The sequence below is a fragment of the Belonocnema kinseyi genome, chromosome 4 (assembly GCF_010883055.1).
Source record: "Belonocnema kinseyi isolate 2016_QV_RU_SX_M_011 chromosome 4, B_treatae_v1, whole genome shotgun sequence".
In the NCBI taxonomy this organism is placed as follows: Eukaryota; Metazoa; Arthropoda; class Insecta; order Hymenoptera; family Cynipidae; genus Belonocnema; species Belonocnema kinseyi.
The window spans coordinates 93,696,835-93,713,703 of NC_046660.1; the positions used below are offsets into that span (position 1 = coordinate 93,696,835).

Genomic DNA, 16,869 nt, shown 5'->3' on the forward strand with positions numbered 1-16,869 from the left:
TAAATCAACTTATTTACGGATTGTTATTTGTATTATACTTGTTTGACGATGATATCGAAAATGGTGTTTGTTTTTACGTTTATATAATGGCTTAGGAGATCCTTCTAGAAAGTTAAAATTTCTATTTTTTCTAAGAAAATTTTTAAGGGTTATACTCGTTCAGACCTACCGATTCTGATTTTTTTAAATTAAAAATAACTAATTTAATCATTAAAAATTTTTCATTCATCAATTTAATCTCATTTATGAGTCAAAAAAGGTTCGATAATCTCAGCCAAGACAAGGATCGTCTTGAATCAAGTAAACGTAGTCTTAGTCAAGACAAGGCTCGACTTAAGACAAGTTAACCCCGTTTTCCCTGTCGTGACCATAAAAGTAAGACGAAGACCTATGTCTCCACTCAGTTTTGAGACGCATCCAGACATCGATGTCTTGGAGACGAACTCAAGATATAACCAAGTTGAACTCAACTCGAAGAATTTTTACTCGGGGCTCCTCGAAAACCCTTAAAATTCTTTATATTATTTAGAAATCCTCTAAAATCCGTGGATATGCTTTGGAAATTGGAATGTTTTTAATTCTCTTAACATCAATTAAAATTAACAGAAATCGTTCTTCATTCCTTAAAAGCCTTCAAAGTCAAAAGTAAAATTCCTAGAAATCTGATGTAGCTCCATGAAGTCCCTTAATATCTGGTAAAATCCCTTTAAAAAATGTATACACTCTGAAATTGTACTAGGTAAATTCCTTAAACTCTTAACAATTTTTGGAATACCCTAAAACATTTGTAATACTTTGATATGTTTTTGATATAATGAGTAAAAAATATAAAATCTCACGTAAGAAGGGAGACGAATCCTTCTATTAGGGATTACAATTCAAAATTTAAAAAAGCATCTTTACGTAATTAATGGTCTTTCCCTATTCGAAAAATGAGATGCTTGAAACAATATAAATCAAGTTGTTGGAAAAAATGCATATTATTTCGAAGCTTGAATATGATTTTGAATCAAATTTTGAAGGTTTCATAGGGAAAGTGTAATTTTGCGTGCTAGTGCAGTTTTCCTTTGACCGGCTGAAGTGGAAAGAGGTGGCAATCACTTTGGGATTTTATTCGGGATTACCATGAGAGACGGCTGTTCGATCGGGCCGGATTAAATGGAGTCTTTTTACCCTTGCCGGACGCCAAACGAAACTAAACTTCCAACTTTGAACGTTATATACACGAAGGCAAGTATCTCCTTCAGATACTGTATCACGATTGTAGCCTGGGATTTACCCAACTCGTATTTTGTCCAATCCTTATCAGAAAAGCTCAGAAAAACTTGACCGGATTAAGGTGGATTAGGGATGTTCGGAAAGGGTTCGTTACTTGGTTTTAAAAATAAGAATAAATATTGTTCTGGATTGTACACTGTTCTTTATCACAAGAATATTTGCATTTTATGGAATGTGTCTTTAATTAGAGTGACTGCAGTTCAGGAAAAACTGGGAATTCAGAGAAAAGTTAGAAAAGACTTTCAGGGAAGGTCATGAAAACATCAAGGATGTTGAAAATAAAATTGAAGCAGGGAATTTCTGTTAGAATAACTTCAAGTAGCTGTCAAGAATAATAAATTGAAAATTTATAAATTTAACTTTATGCAGTCTTCACACTCTTTCCCCTTTCCTCCCTTTCCTCCTTTTTAAAAATTTCTTCTTTTTCCATTTTTGGTTGAGAATTGATTTCGTTTAGTTAAAAATTTAATTTTGGTTTAAATTGTCATTGGAGGTACATAATTATCGTTAAAAATTCATCTCTTTGGTTGAAAATTTAACTATTTTGTCCAAAATTCACCTTTTTTTGTTCAAAATTCAAATACTTGGTTGAACCGTTTCGGTTGAAAAATTAATCATTTTGTTCAAAATCCGTTTTTTCTTATTTAAAAATGAATTTTTTATATGAAAATTTAACTTTTTTGTTGAAACTTTATGTATTTCTTTTTAAATTTATATATTTTGGTGCAAATTATTTGTTTTGTTACAGTCATCCTCTTTAATCACAAATCCAACGGTTTTATTGAAATTTTGTCTCTGGATAGAAAATTAATCTTTTTGGCTTGAAAATGTATCTTTCTTGGTAGATAATTCATCTTTCTTAGTTGAAAATTAACTTTCGTATTGAAAATTAAACTGTCTTGAAAATCCTTCCTTTTGTCTTAAAAATTTAACTATTTGGTTGATAAGTCAACTGTTTGGTTATAGATGAATTTTGATGTTAAAAATTCAGCTATTAGTTTAAAAATTCATATTTTTTCAAATATTCGACTTTTTAGCTTGAAAACTTCAGGGCATGTACCAAGAGTCTTACGTCATCCTTACATACTTTATATTCGGCGGACGTATCATTAAAAATATAAATATTGTATTTTAATTTGTTTAAATGATTCAGAATATATGAGGGCACGTCTGCTTGACCCCTTTGCGTTTCTTGTCTTTAAATAGTGCAATAGTAAAATAAAAACTCAAATGGACAACTATTAAAAAAATGTAAAACATTCTGACTTCAAATCTTAAGAGTTTGAATCGTTTTGTTATTTGCATTAATTATACTTGAAAGAATGTATTCCCCCATGAATATGGTTACAAAAATAAATAGGCAGTCGCGGACAATTGTCCAGGAGTGGTCCCGAAGGAATTAACCCCCAAGCGGAGGTGTGAAAACCGTGCCGAAAGCCGAATGGCACCTAGGTGAGGTGTCTAGAACGGTTACTCTGGGATACCGGGCGACCTCTCAGAGTACGCAGCCTTATCCTTGCATGCGGGACTCTACAAGGATGAACGAACCCCTTTCCCTAGCTTCTCGTGGGAACAACAATGACAACTCCAAACATAGTTGTAATAAGTGCGGTTCAAAACAACAGAACGCGCAGGGCTCCAGAAAATGGGTCGGTCAGCAATGCCGACCAATCTATAGTTGGAGGAGCCAATGAAAATGGACTCAATGCGATGGATTGGCGGGATCTCGCGACCTTTGGGTGGATGCAGCGACTGAATCTCGACTTGCTAGAGTGCTACGATGCGAGTGTGGCCCCTGAACGGGGTTACATGGCACGGCTGCATGCTCTGTAGTGCGAGAAACACTCGGAGCTATCGCACTTTTCGCAGCAACGTCTGCGAAACCATGCTGAACTTCTCCGTAAAAGGGGCTATGTAAGCGACACTAAGAACACTAAGAACAGCCGCGGGCAGGCATCCAATAGAGGAAGAGCGATGCTTTACGACCCGGAGAAACATCAACACCAAGGTTTCTCTCAAGCCTAAAGATCTAGCTGAAATGGATGACGAGATTCTTGGACATTTTTCCAGAGAATCCGACCTCTGGGCTATCAATTATTGTGTGTATAATGCAGCGAGAGCTTTGGCCGATGCGAAACGTAAAAAAAACCAACGGTTGATCATGAGACCAAAAGACGAATGCATCAACTTGCCATAAAGATAGGCTGGGCAAGACAGTACGCGTCTAGCATTCAGTGTGTGATTGACTACATCACATCTAGCAGGAATTTTACCGCCAAGGTTCGAAAGTTTGCGCGCGAACTCCGGACCCCTTATCACACCCTTAACAAGTCAAAGCTGCTGAGCATCAGGCAGCATATTGTTGAGAGAACACGGATACTATCTGACGCTAAGAGAAGTCTAGAGCGGAGGGAGAGGTGGGTCAGAGAAAATCAATAGTTTCCTCTGACCCATCTCGACTCTTCCAAGACCCTCCAGTTACTGTCGAACATCCACCCAAACCAGAGGAGGTCGAAGTATTTTGGAGAGAAGTCTACGAAGTACAGCATAGACCGGACGAAGACTCAGAAAATATAAATAGCTTCAAGGAGTTATGTGTTGCCTTCATAACACCTGATAAAGAATGCCCACACATCACTACCGAGGAGGTAAAAAAAGTATTAAGAGGGATGAAGAACTATTCCGCACCGGGACCAGATTGTATCAAAATCTTCTGGTGGAAAAAGTGTTCTTTAAACCATCAGCATTTGGCCCGTATTTTCACCTCATATTCGAAGTCGGAAGAGCCGATTCCGGATTGGTTGGTGGAAGGACGCACAATACTCCTGCCGAAAATAGGCAACTTAGCTGACTCGAAGAACTACAGGCCAATAATTTGTCTGAACACGCTTTATAAGATTTTCACAGCTATCCTAAATGATAGGATTGTTCGAGCAATTGAACCTGTGTGGCAAGAAATGTATGAACAACGAGGCTCAAAGAAAGGCGTAGCCGGATGTCGGGAGAACCTGCTCATCGATAGATGTGTCTGCAAAGATGCAGCATTCTACCAGCGTGACCTATCGATGGCCTGGATTGATTATCGGAAAGCTTTCGATTCGACATCCCATAGACTTATTATCTGTCTTTTGGAAATCTTAAAGGTTCATCCGCAAATAGTTAGGTGCATAGAGAGATTAATGCCGCTTTGGAAAACCAGATTTACTATCTCATCTGGAAAAAATCGTGTGACAACTAACAAGGTCGCCTTTCAGAGAGATGTCTTTCAGGGCGACACAATGAGCCCACTCCTCTTTTGCCTTACATTATTGCCACTATCTCTAGCACTTCGCCATTCCGACGGGTACTTGTGCGGCAAACCTGCAGATCGAAAGTACAAGGTCACTCATGTATTTTACATGGACGATCTTAAAATCTATGCTAAAAACAAAAAGCAACTACATCTGGCTCTAGGGATTATCGAACGATGTACTAAGGAAATTGGAATGGAATAAGTTTGGTTAGACAAATGCGCCAAGCTTTATTTGAAGCGAGGAAAACTTAATGGCATCCCTGAAGATCCTGAGCTCGTTGATAGAAGCGCTATACGACACCTTTGCGCTGGAGAGACTTATACATACCTGGGCGTGCCACAGAGCCGCATTCAGGATGTGACATCTATAAAGGGTACTCTCCGAAGCAGATGCAAACGTCTCATCTGCCAGATTTGGTCTTCCGAACTGTCAGCGAGGAACAAAGTATCTGCAACGAACATAATTGCCGTCCCGGTAGTACTCTATTCATTTGGAGTAGTTCCATGGACAAAGAACGAGCTCAGATCCCTTGATATCGGGACAAGAAAGGTTATGCACATGAACAAAAGCATGCATCTTAAGTCTTCCGTTCTGCGACTGTACATCTCACGCCGTCAAGGTGGTTGCGGAATATTGAGTCTTGAATGTCTTCACAACAGGATTATTCTGGGAACAGCACATAGAGTTGCAAATGGAAGAGACCCTCTTCTTAAAATTGTCAGAAATCACGAAGAAGTGGGCAAAGGAGAGTTTCTATACAAAGCAGCGGAGGAGGCTGCTGAAACACTCGGACTTGACTTCAGTATTAGGGGTAAGCAAAATGCATCAAATCATATCTATGTCGAGTACTCACTCCTCAAAGTCCGGATTAAGAAAGCACAACAGAGAAACTTTAGTGAACAGCTCCTCGATAAGAGGATGCACGGTATCTTCCACAGAAATGTGAGGGATCAGTCAATGTCTTGCGAGCTAGCGTTTGCTTTCCTTAAATCGCCCGGGTTGAAGTCTTGTATGGAGGGTTTCATTTTTGCATGCCAAGACGGTGTCATTTCCACCTTAACATATCGTCGCCACATTTTGAGCCAAGACATTCCTGATGATAGCTGTAGGGCGTGCCATGTACACCACGAGCATTTAGCTCACATACTATCTAGTTTTTCAACTCACGCGGGAACGATCTACATTCAAAGGCACAATGCGGCACTAAGAGTGCTTTGTTACCATCTGTGTCACTCTTACGGCATTAACCTTAATATCGCTCGTCTAAATGCTCTTAGGGAAATCGAGTCAATTGTCGAGAATGGGAAGTGCCGCATATACTGGAAATTTATATTCTCGACAATTGTTTCTGTTGCTCACTCGAGGCCTGACATGGTTCTTCTTGACTTCGAGAAGCGAACCATGTTCGTTATCGCAATTTCGCCACCAGCTGACAAAAACATCATAAACAAGGAGAATGAAAAGAAAGGGAGGTATCGAGACCTTATAAGGGAGTTGCAACGATTGTACCCGGAATATTATGTTAAACTAATCGTCCTTATCATCGGCGCTATTGGAGGTGCCAAGTTTTCACTTGCTAATGGCCTAAAAAGCATCCCTGCGTGTCAGCAATATGCTAAAACACTTGCGGGAAAAATGCAGAAGGCGCTAGTCCTTTGGTCGCTCCGTGTTCTTAGGGTGCACGAGGCTTTTGCTGGATCGTCGTATTGATTCCTTTACAGACTGTAACCACCTATCTCACGGTCGTGAGACGTGGTTGTGGCTGAAATTTTACCGCGATTTCGCTGGGAGCGAGTGCAATTTTCCCGATTAGCACCCGATCCCGGCGAAATCCTGCGTTTGTCCTCATGACAAATTTTTGAATATATATATATATATAAGAATTAAATAGTAATGGTCACAGAGAAAATAAAAAATTCGTGACGAAAAAATTAGGGAGAAGTCAAGAATTTGGAAAATTCGCTGTAAATGATTTTACTGGAAATACGCTTTCAGTTTAATACAAGTAGCTTTAAATGATTTATCTTTAATAAATGAGGGAATTTTTGTGTAAGTAGCCTATACTCACTTCAGTTGGAGCGCAGATTGAGAAGGCGGATCATGTAAATTCGTTTAGGTGCGACGAGCCGTATAAATCGATACTTCGTTTTCCAACTCAGGAAAAAAGTTGAAGTTGAGTTCGGATAGGTGACAAGTTGTGGAGGTAAAGTTAGGTTGCCGGAATAGATCTGGTGGATGCTGGTCATCAATTTCAGATCGTACCACCGTTCATCTTCTATTGCGGATCAAAAGCTTAGCATTTCTTATTCACCCTTCACTATTCCGTTTCCTCTTGCTATCAGTACATTTTTCACTGATCCCGAAAATCTTCGAAAAGTAAAATTCTCGGCCAAAATTTCTCTGATGAATGCTTTTTGGAAGAAAAATATCATTTAATTTATTTATTCACTTAATTTAATGTATTTCGTCCTGCTTAGAGTAGTGGAAAACGGTAGAAGGTGGATAGAAAAAGTACAAGAGGGGAAACTATTGAATACTCTCTAAATTTGAATCAGTGAGATTTTCCTGATTTTCAGTGAAAATCCTTTACTGATTCTTGATTAGTGACCCATTTATAGCTATTTAAATCATTCTAAACCAATTAACTATTTATCGCATATTTTACATTTTTAACACGTTGCACTTTTATTCAAATGTTAATCCTCTATAGGAATTGAATATTCACATTTGAAGACTTTCCAATCAGTTATGAAACCATAATCAAGAACTGTTATTCAAAAACATTTCTTCATTTATACAGAATGATACTTTACATAAAAACACGTAAAATATGTTTTTGATGAAAATTAAGTGAAATCATCATCAAACTGTTTTGATACAAAGATTTTAATGAATAGATTAAACCATTGAAAGAATAGTTTAAACAATTTAATTCCTTCAAAAATGATAATAATTTGCCAGTGGCGAAAATTTTCATCGCCTTGTCAAAAAAACATTTTTCACATTTTTAATTGAATATTTGTAAGCAAGTGATAAAATTATACTATTAAAACTCGTTTTTTAAATTATCACTGATTAAAAATACTACAAAATTGTTGCTTTGTAACCAAGTCAGTTTTTCCTATTATTCAGTTCGTAACGGTATCCACCTCGTACTGGGTCCGTCTATTTTATTAGAAAAAATTTTTAATTATTTTTAAAAACTGACGTTCCCAATTTCATTTGAAAATAAATTATTTATATGACTTACTTACCTATATTAATTAATAATCGCGTGATCAAAAAATATGGTTCTTTTTAGCAAATAAAAATTTTATTGAAAATTAATGTACAGAAATATATATTTACATCTTTAAAAGTTCAAGTAGCAAGTTTTTATATCTAAACAATTTTATTTTGAATTTCCAAAGTTGAAGGGGTTTGGAATTTAAATGAAATTCATTTCGAACTATATCAATTTTAAGTTGCTCGTTGCTAAAAGTTCAAAATTTAAAAATGTGCAATTTTTAAGTTTGATGGTCTTTAATCAGAATCTTTCACTCTTTAGCACTTCAATTAAAAATTGTTTAGTTTAGATTCTAACAGACTTATTAGCATTTAAGATTTTTAAATATCCACTCCTGCAATCATATTTTAATAGTTTATTTTTTGGTATTTAATGATAATTCAAAAAAACTCTTAAAAGCTTGCAAATTAAAGTAACTAGAAATAGAGATGTCGTCTTTAAATAAAATTTAAACATGAAAGCTTTTTAGAAATAGTTTTTAATTGTAAATTTTGTACTTTAGGAACAAAATATTTATTAAAAATAAAAAGGTTACTCAATCCTAATATTAGGTTTTCTTTAAATTAAGACTTCAAGGTTTTATGTAGTAGAGAAGAAATACTTATCGAAAATCTAAAATCATTGTTACTTTATCTCAAAGAATGGTTATTTATTACTTCTTGGCAGAAAAACATCAAATTTACACTCAGAAAAAAAATCTTGAAGCAAAAAAATCTTTCTTGAATATACGTGAAATTTTGATTGAATGAAACAAATTTTGGTTAATTCAACAGAATATTTAATTGACCCCACATCATTTTTTTGTTTATCCAACTAAATACCCCATCTAACAAAACATTTGGTTAAAACAACCAACAAATTTAGTTGGATTAACCAAATATTTTGTTGTCCATTTAAAACCGTATTCTATGTTTCAATCAATAAAAATTCCCTTGTTTTTTATAGACGAAATACTCAGACTGGATTTTATTTCAGGATGATCAGAGATTTGAGTTCATATTTTTAAAATTACACTTTGGGGCAATTTTTGAAGATAAAAATGCTGATTATCATTCCAGGGAGTGCAATTTTGACAAAGTCACAAGTGACCGGGGCAAATCGCCTAAATGAAAGTAAACTAAAAATAATGAGTTAAGTTTGAATGAAGTTATCAAATTTAAAAGATTTTTTCAAATCCTTTGGATGTGTATGCTTATTTTTATTTATTTATATTTGATAATCATTTAAGTCACTAATAAAAAAATTTTAACACTTCTAAAATACTCGTGTTAAAATTATGAATGATTTTATATCTACTTGAAACTCAAGCTAGTTGAAGTTGAATGTGAGTCGTTTTTCTTCGAAGTTTTTAATGCCATTGCCTTCTTATTCATGTTGGAACCGTCGCATAAAATTTGTGATATATTCTATAATAGAGCCACATAATATATAGCGTAAACATTGAATGAAACTTGCAGCTACTGGCTGCATCGTCACGAAATCACCGTATTAACGTTACCAAGAAAAAAACACATTTTGGCAAAGTGCCACAGCACGCGAATGCTACTCCAGTTGAATTCTGGACCCACACGTGTGCGCGTGACATATGCCCCGATGACTCATGACACAATCTAAATAGAAAAATAATATCTCAACCATGAGTGAAAGTTATTTCAATATTCGATTCACTATCTCGACATATATTTTAATTTAAAAATGTGTAAAACTCTCATTGAATTTTTAAGTCTTCTAGAATTTTATTCACGTTACATATTTTTTTATTCCATTTTGTTTCCTATATATTTTTAATCCGCTCATTAAATCCCAATGCCAAAGGGCATTTTTAAATGCGTACAAGGAATGCTTTTATATAAATGAAAAACTCGGGACGTGCAAAGGGAAAATACTGAGCTTGGTTTGTCTCGCCGAAAATTTGTGGACGCTTCATATTCAAATATGCCGTCGCTTCGATTGTCGGTCGAGAATTGCGAATCACGAGTGGCACAGCGGCTTGAAAAAGGAACTTTTTTCATTTTAATGCAAATTCAGTCTCGGTAATTGCCGAGTTTTGTACCAGCCCTTCGGATTGCCCCTAAGAGTCCCCTTTAACTTTCCCTTGTTTGTCTTCCTGTTTTCGGGTCCGGGATTCAATAGTGAAATAAGGACTTTAAATCTGTTTGAAAGAAAAGAGAAAATTTCGCAGGATCGAATAAAATAACATTTATCATTCTCTACTTTGGCTTTCACTTGGGGGATAAATTAACATATTTTCTTTATTTTGAAATTTTTTTGAGACTGTTAAAGTGTATATCACCCCCAAGTTTTCTCAACGTCATGGCCACAGTTGTGACAATGGTAACATACCTTACATTTTTTATATGTTTACTTCCTCACACGTGTTACGACCTCTTTATCACATTTTCATCAATATTGTATTTGGTAGCAGAACCTTCGACCATTCGTTCGCCAATAAGAAGTGGCACAAGCCCTGGGTTTCCTGGGTCGAGATCTCGGGTCGAAACTTTAGCATACTTGCTGAAGAGAGAGAGAGAGAGAGAGAGAGAGAGAGAGAGAAGAGGAGGGTTAGGTGAAAGAGGGTAGCGTCGAGTTTCAAGTCGAGGGGTTGAAACGAATGTTTCCTTCACGGAAGATTAACTATTCTTGGGGTCCTGCCAGCTTTTTCATAAACTTTATTCTTTTCTGTTCCAGAATTTCTTATGCCGCGGGATTCGGCTTCCGTTTGTTATTGGTGAGTTACAACACATTTCGCTTGATATTATTCAAATGTATGCTCTTCTCAATAAACCCCCTGATATTCTACCACTGATTTAATTTCAGCAAGATTAATTTAACTGTAAAAACTAGAAATTTCTTTTTCTACGGTATCATTTTTTGCGTGTTCTGTTTTTGAACAGAATGATTTCATGCTGTTATTTTCGATGCAAAACAAATGAATCTGGGTTTCCATAAGTGCGGTCTCATTTTAGTATCACTCAAAACCGTTTTTTCTGAGGCTTATATACCTGAAATTAGCCCTAGAATAATACTTTTTTTACAGAGTTACCTTTGCCTGTAATAATATTTATAAAACATACATAACAAAGGACAGAGAAATTCTGCAATCTTCTAGAAGCTTTCTTGCAATCATCCCTCTTCGACAAAGAATGTGTGGATCTCGGGACAGTGAAGTTGCGTATTTGCAGATGATAAGATTGTTATGAGAGAGTCAATCCTTGCAGTGAATGTTAAACAGACTGAAACTAGCAGAAAAACATGAGCTTCAAAATTAACGTGAATAAAATCAAAATTATGTTGTCCGAAGGAAAGGGCGAGAAAACAGCATGTAATATTGCTTTAGACGTTTAGAAGGTAGAACAAGTTGATAAGTAGGTGTATCTTGGTAGTCTATTTACTACTGACGGAAAGATCGATGGAGAGACAGCCAGGCGTATAAACAAGGGTAGGAAGGTTATCGGCAGTTAAATATCCACTACCAGAAGTACAAATATAACAAGTAAAGCAAAAATTGCAATGTATAATTTTGTACTTGCGCCCACTGTGCTGTACGATAACGAGTCCTGGACCTACCAAGAAAATAAGAATATTAGAGGACGTATTTTAACGTTTCAATTTTCATATTTGAAATTTTCATATGTACATATTTGAAGCTTTTCTTTTTTGAGCATTTTAGCTATGTTAATATTAAGGTTCATTTGAAACTTCAGATCATTAATTTTTGCATATATTATTCTCCTGAATGCTTTCACATAAAAATTATTACATTAAACAGTCATCAATTTTGTAACTGTTTTATTTTGAATGTGTAAAATTTGATTTTTATTTCTTTTATATGCTGAAATTAAACATTTAAAATGTTTACTCGGTAATTAAAATTGCATAAAATCAACACGGTGAGCGAAAACCTATTTTAACCGAAAGGTCATTGCATTTCTATGCTATTTACTTCATAGTGCTTTATGGTTCCATTCTAGTTTTTTTTCATAAGAAACTAAAATACCAAAACAACGTTTTTTTTTTCTTCAAAATCACAATTTTTTATTATTTTAATATTTTTATTTTATTATTTTTTAATGAAGTATGCTAACATAATTTACTTACAACCGGTTATAAACTCTTAAGTGGAATAAGGTTCAAGAATTGAGAAAAATGATTTAAAAAAAGGGGCATCCATGATTTATTAAATTTCATACCAGGAATTCTTATGTGAATTTTTGTCAATAAAAACGGAAGAAAGCTCTAATGGTTCTTAAGAATTTTCGAAATATAATCATGCTTCGGTCTTTCCAATCGAGTTATTTGTCACATTTTTCAAGCCAGAAAATAACTTTACGTTCTAGTGAAAAAAATATCTATCTCCTTTTAACGTTTCATTCGAAAAAGTCAGAATTTTATCTTAAGGCATTATATCACTAGCAAAATTCTTAGAGGATGAGGGCAAATCGGAGTCGGTTGTGTCTAGGGAGAGCGCGTTAACCTTATCGTTTAATCAAGAGGGATGAGCGCCTCCGGCGTGAAATTTCGCGACGCGTAGAAGGCAGAACGACGATGAAACACGCACTGGGTACGCCACGTCGACGTGATGTCCGACACACGTCTACGTGATGTCCGACACACGTCTACGTGATGTCCGGACATCCGACATTACGATGCACACTAACGTGCTGACGAGATAGGTGAAATTATTAACGTTACCGAGCTCACACCGCGCCAATTAGGCTCTCGCATGTGCAAGTGGCATGCGCACATTTTCCGCTCTAAACTTGCACGTGAGTGTTATACTAAATCTTGAACGTAATTAGTATTTAAAAAAATAAACTTGAACGTATTGAAGGAGATTGATAGCGTGAAGCCTGAAGAAAGTTGAAGATCTATTGATTCCAAGAAAATCTGCGAATCAGACTTGACTGTCGAAGACTCTAAGGCTTCACGATAGGCCACAATCTTTTTAGATTTCTTATAACGATCATTAAAAGATTCAAGATAATTCTTGAAATAATAAAAAAGAGTCCGCGAATTCTTCCATGACTCTCGGAATATCTTTCACTATTTAAAGTTTAGAGAGCCATGGAACAATTCGCGGACTATTTTCATAATTGCGAGGTTTGTCTTCAGTGCTGTTGTAAAGGTTATATTACTTTTTTTTAAATGATGGCCTATCCTAAATTCTTAAGAGTCAAAGATCGACAATTTTTTTTCTGTGTAGGGAGTTTTTTACTCTAAATATTAGGATCGGGTATACTAATACCTGGACATACAAAATAAAGTGAGATTCTACCTAACACAAATTAAATTGTGGGTTGTTATCCTTACATTGATTAATTATTGACATTCTAGCAGTGAATGCTAGTATTTCAATAATGAATATTTTCGAATTGAAAGCTTGTAAGATTAAAAAATGCATATGTATGTTGAACGTCTTTGAATTACTTAAACTTAACACGATACAAGTGAAACAATCTTAGATTGGATAAAGTTAAACAAAAGAAAGATATTTCTTATGGAATGAAAAGGAATTGAACTTGTACAGTTTTTAAATAATATATGTAATGGAAAACCATTGGTGTGAATTTTATTGCATTTCATTTCGAACACTATAGAAAATTGCATTGTGTTTTCATTTGTTTTCGTGTCTTACTTTTGTCGCGACTGAAAAAAACACCGAATTCAGTGTGATTAAAATAGCACAATCACTTCAATTTTTAATCCCTTTAATGTAGATTTTCGAGGAAAGATAAATAATAAGTGGGTCGTAAAATATAATCTACTATCTAAAAGATTGAAAATGAAGCAGAAAATATTGTAGAATTAAATTACCATAATTTTTCGTACATCCAAAACACTTTGATCTTATTTTTTTAGAGTAAATATAAACACAGTCATGAATTCTTGAAGGAAATCTGACTGGAAAGCGGGCATTTCTATTTCAAATATTTCCGGTGGAATTTACATGTCGCTGGGTGTCAGGAGATGGACACGCGTGTTGCGTAATGCCGCATGTCCGCGGCACGAGTAACACGAGAGTGATGAGGAAGGTACATTGTACAAACTTCCTGACAAAAATTAGTCCACACGCAAACTCGTCTTGGGAAAATCAATATAACCTCCCGTGCCGTGCGGCGATGTAATTTGCGAACGCGCTAAAATTCCTTCATAGTATAGCAGTCCTCTACAATAAATGTGGATTCTACATTACAGAATGTTCATGTATATGGAAATTCTGAAGTTATAAAAGAACAGTCCAATTATGGGGACACGCGTCAGCTATAAGGTATTTTCCTTTTTAATGATTTTTTATGTCTTTAGTATGTCAGTGAATAGTTCATCCGAAGTTTGAAAGAAAATCGATGCTGAAGAAGCTTGAAGAGAAGTTTTTCAAATATGCTTTGTGAAGCATAAGTTTTTCTTCTATGAAGTTCTAAATTTATTTACGGTGATATATGCCCTTTTTCTGGTCAGTATTTTGCTCTTAAGATTTAGTTCGAAAATCTGGGTCGCACAAGTTTGACTGGCATCCCGCTCCCGAATCTCATTAGAAATTGGTTCCATTAATACCAAGCTAACTCTGTTCGACTGCGGCTTCCTTCCGTGGAGGATTATCCCCGGCGGATATATTAATGCGTTTACGAACGCAATTAGTTTTGCGGCCATTTCAGAACTAGAGAGCTGGAACAGTGAAAGCGTCTGCCTCTGCAAAGGATGTCACAGAGCGAAAAGGGTGGATGAAGCGGATTATTGAAACTTCAGGAAGGAAAGGGTGTAGTAAACGCGGATTAAATTCCTGATGGATGGAGTTTCGCAATTCAAAGTATTTATTTTTTTTCGCATTATGACAAATTCAGCATGGGCGGAATCGCACTAAAAGGAGTTACTCGGCCTTTTATATTCATCTTCGTTTACTCTTATTTTTGAATACAATGTAAACAGTTGATAATAATGAATAGTAACTGTTTCGAGAAAAAAACTTTTTCAGTAATTGAAATCAGTTCTTGAAAAGTTTCTGATTCATTTCTATTTGATAATTATTATATAACTTCTCAGACTAGTCAAAGTGCTTGAGTTGCTCAAGATCTTGGCTAAGCTTTCCAACCTAAAGTTCGTGATTATGAAGCATTGATTTGTTGCGACCTATTGGTTTGCGTAAACTTGGTTGCTTTCAATAAATATTTGCTTTGATGCGTTCACTGACCAGTTACCGTTCTCGACCAATGAATACACAGCAGACTCTACACCAATTCATTCGACCGTGCAATTCGCATTGCAAATCGTACGGACAGTTTCAAACTTATTACCTACAGAGAGCGTGATATATTTGCCTCCATCTCTATGATATTTCTCTATATCCAGCTGATTTCTAACTTCAAAGACAAATTTATCAAGGGAAACATCTGGTGAAAGTCTTAGCAGTAGTAGCATATTTAGGGGTTAGCAAGTTTCCAGAATTGGTGTTTGATTTTAAAGCCCACGAATTAGCGTCAAAATTCGGAAAACATAAACTTATTTTCTTTAATGGTTCCTTGATATTTATATTAGTCCTTGTTTGAGATATTAATTAAATTATCTGGCTGTTTTAGACTACCTTTTGTAGGTATACTTATGCGGATGCCGACGCATATTCGCGATTAACTTAAGCCTGCAATGGGGAGGTTTCCGAAGCGTTCCAGAACCCAGGTAGGACTCGACATCAGGTCGGTTTGATGCATTAGTGCATTATCGGTTTTCGATTATAAGCTTGCCTTTGTCACCCCTCTATGTCACCCTCATTCCTCACCCGCTTTCTTTATCATAATAGGCTACAGCTTAGCGATCAAGGAATATACTTGATTAGGTTTGCTTTAAGCATCGAAACTTTGAAATATCTTGCACTATACTATACCATATCATACCATACCAACAAATGTCTTTTTAAAGCAATTATTTCTTATTGTGAGAAACAAAAAATTCTGCATGCGAGTCGCGACTTCTTAATAACAATAAAATTACTTATTGGAAAAATTCACTTATCATAAACACATGAGCTTCTTTTCTTCCTCTTCGTGTCTTTTTCTTATTGATCTACCCTAAGTTTGAGTCCCTATTTATCGCAGTTCACTGGTATGTGGCGAATAAGATTGAACTGTCGACAAATGATTATGAAGACGAGACGAGACTTTATCGGTATAATTCAGCAAATAGTCCGGTGTAACAATTCCCTTTATTGAACTGACACGCGTGATTGACCAAGGGATGACGTTCCTCCCTCTATCATATCACAATATTTAGATACGTCATCAGCGGAAGATATCTCTCTGTAATCCCCGATGACTGGTATTACATAGCAGTAAGCATGCTCGATACATAGGGAAACCCTCATAGAATGAGCAAACCCATACCCTCGACTTAGACGGAAACTTCCATTTTTATTTATTACTGTTTTATTGCTGCTTCCTCGGATCAGCTTACAGTCAGTCTAAAAAATGTGACTATAGCCAATAATCCTTAGATTTTAGATTAAAGGCCTAGACATATTAAAATATTACAGTTTATATATTTTCATTTATCAAGTATTTATAACTTTGTAAGGTAAAGGAGTCTTAATTTTTATGTATTCAAAAACATTCCATGTTTCGAACATTATTGAGGTACCAGCCACCTTAGTTTCAATGTTTCTTGACCGCTAACTGGCACTTTGGGTAAAAATACCCCAATACATTTTTCAGCTCGAATTAACCGTACTAAATTTGATAAAATGGACCATTCGTCATGTAACATAAATCAATCGCTATAAAATCGATTCCATGTTAAAAAACATAGCTTAAACTACATTAGATAATTTTTTTGTCCAAAAATATTCAATACCGGAGGCGTAAAACACATTTGAACACATGGGTTTAAAAACACCCGTTGTGCCATTTATATAATAAAAAAGATTAAATGTTCTCCAAGTTGGGTGCCTGAATCTCAAAAGTCTACAGTGTATCAAGTCCTTCTTTGTTGTTCTTTGTGCTATTGCTTGACATTTGATTTACTGATATA

General features: G+C 35.5%; 1 protein-coding gene across 5 annotated transcripts in view; it reads left to right on the top strand.

Moving 5' to 3' along the window:
- The window catches only part of LOC117172128 (protein tincar), a 292,915-nt gene that overhangs the window by 76,986 nt on the left and 199,060 nt on the right, over window positions 1–16,869 (top strand). For all 5 annotated transcript variants that reach the window (XM_033359919.1, XM_033359918.1, XM_033359921.1 and 2 more), the window contains exon 3: window positions 10,546–10,585. The gene's annotated coding sequence lies outside the window, so the exon portion shown is untranslated. The remainder of the gene's footprint in view (window positions 1–10,545; window positions 10,586–16,869) is intronic.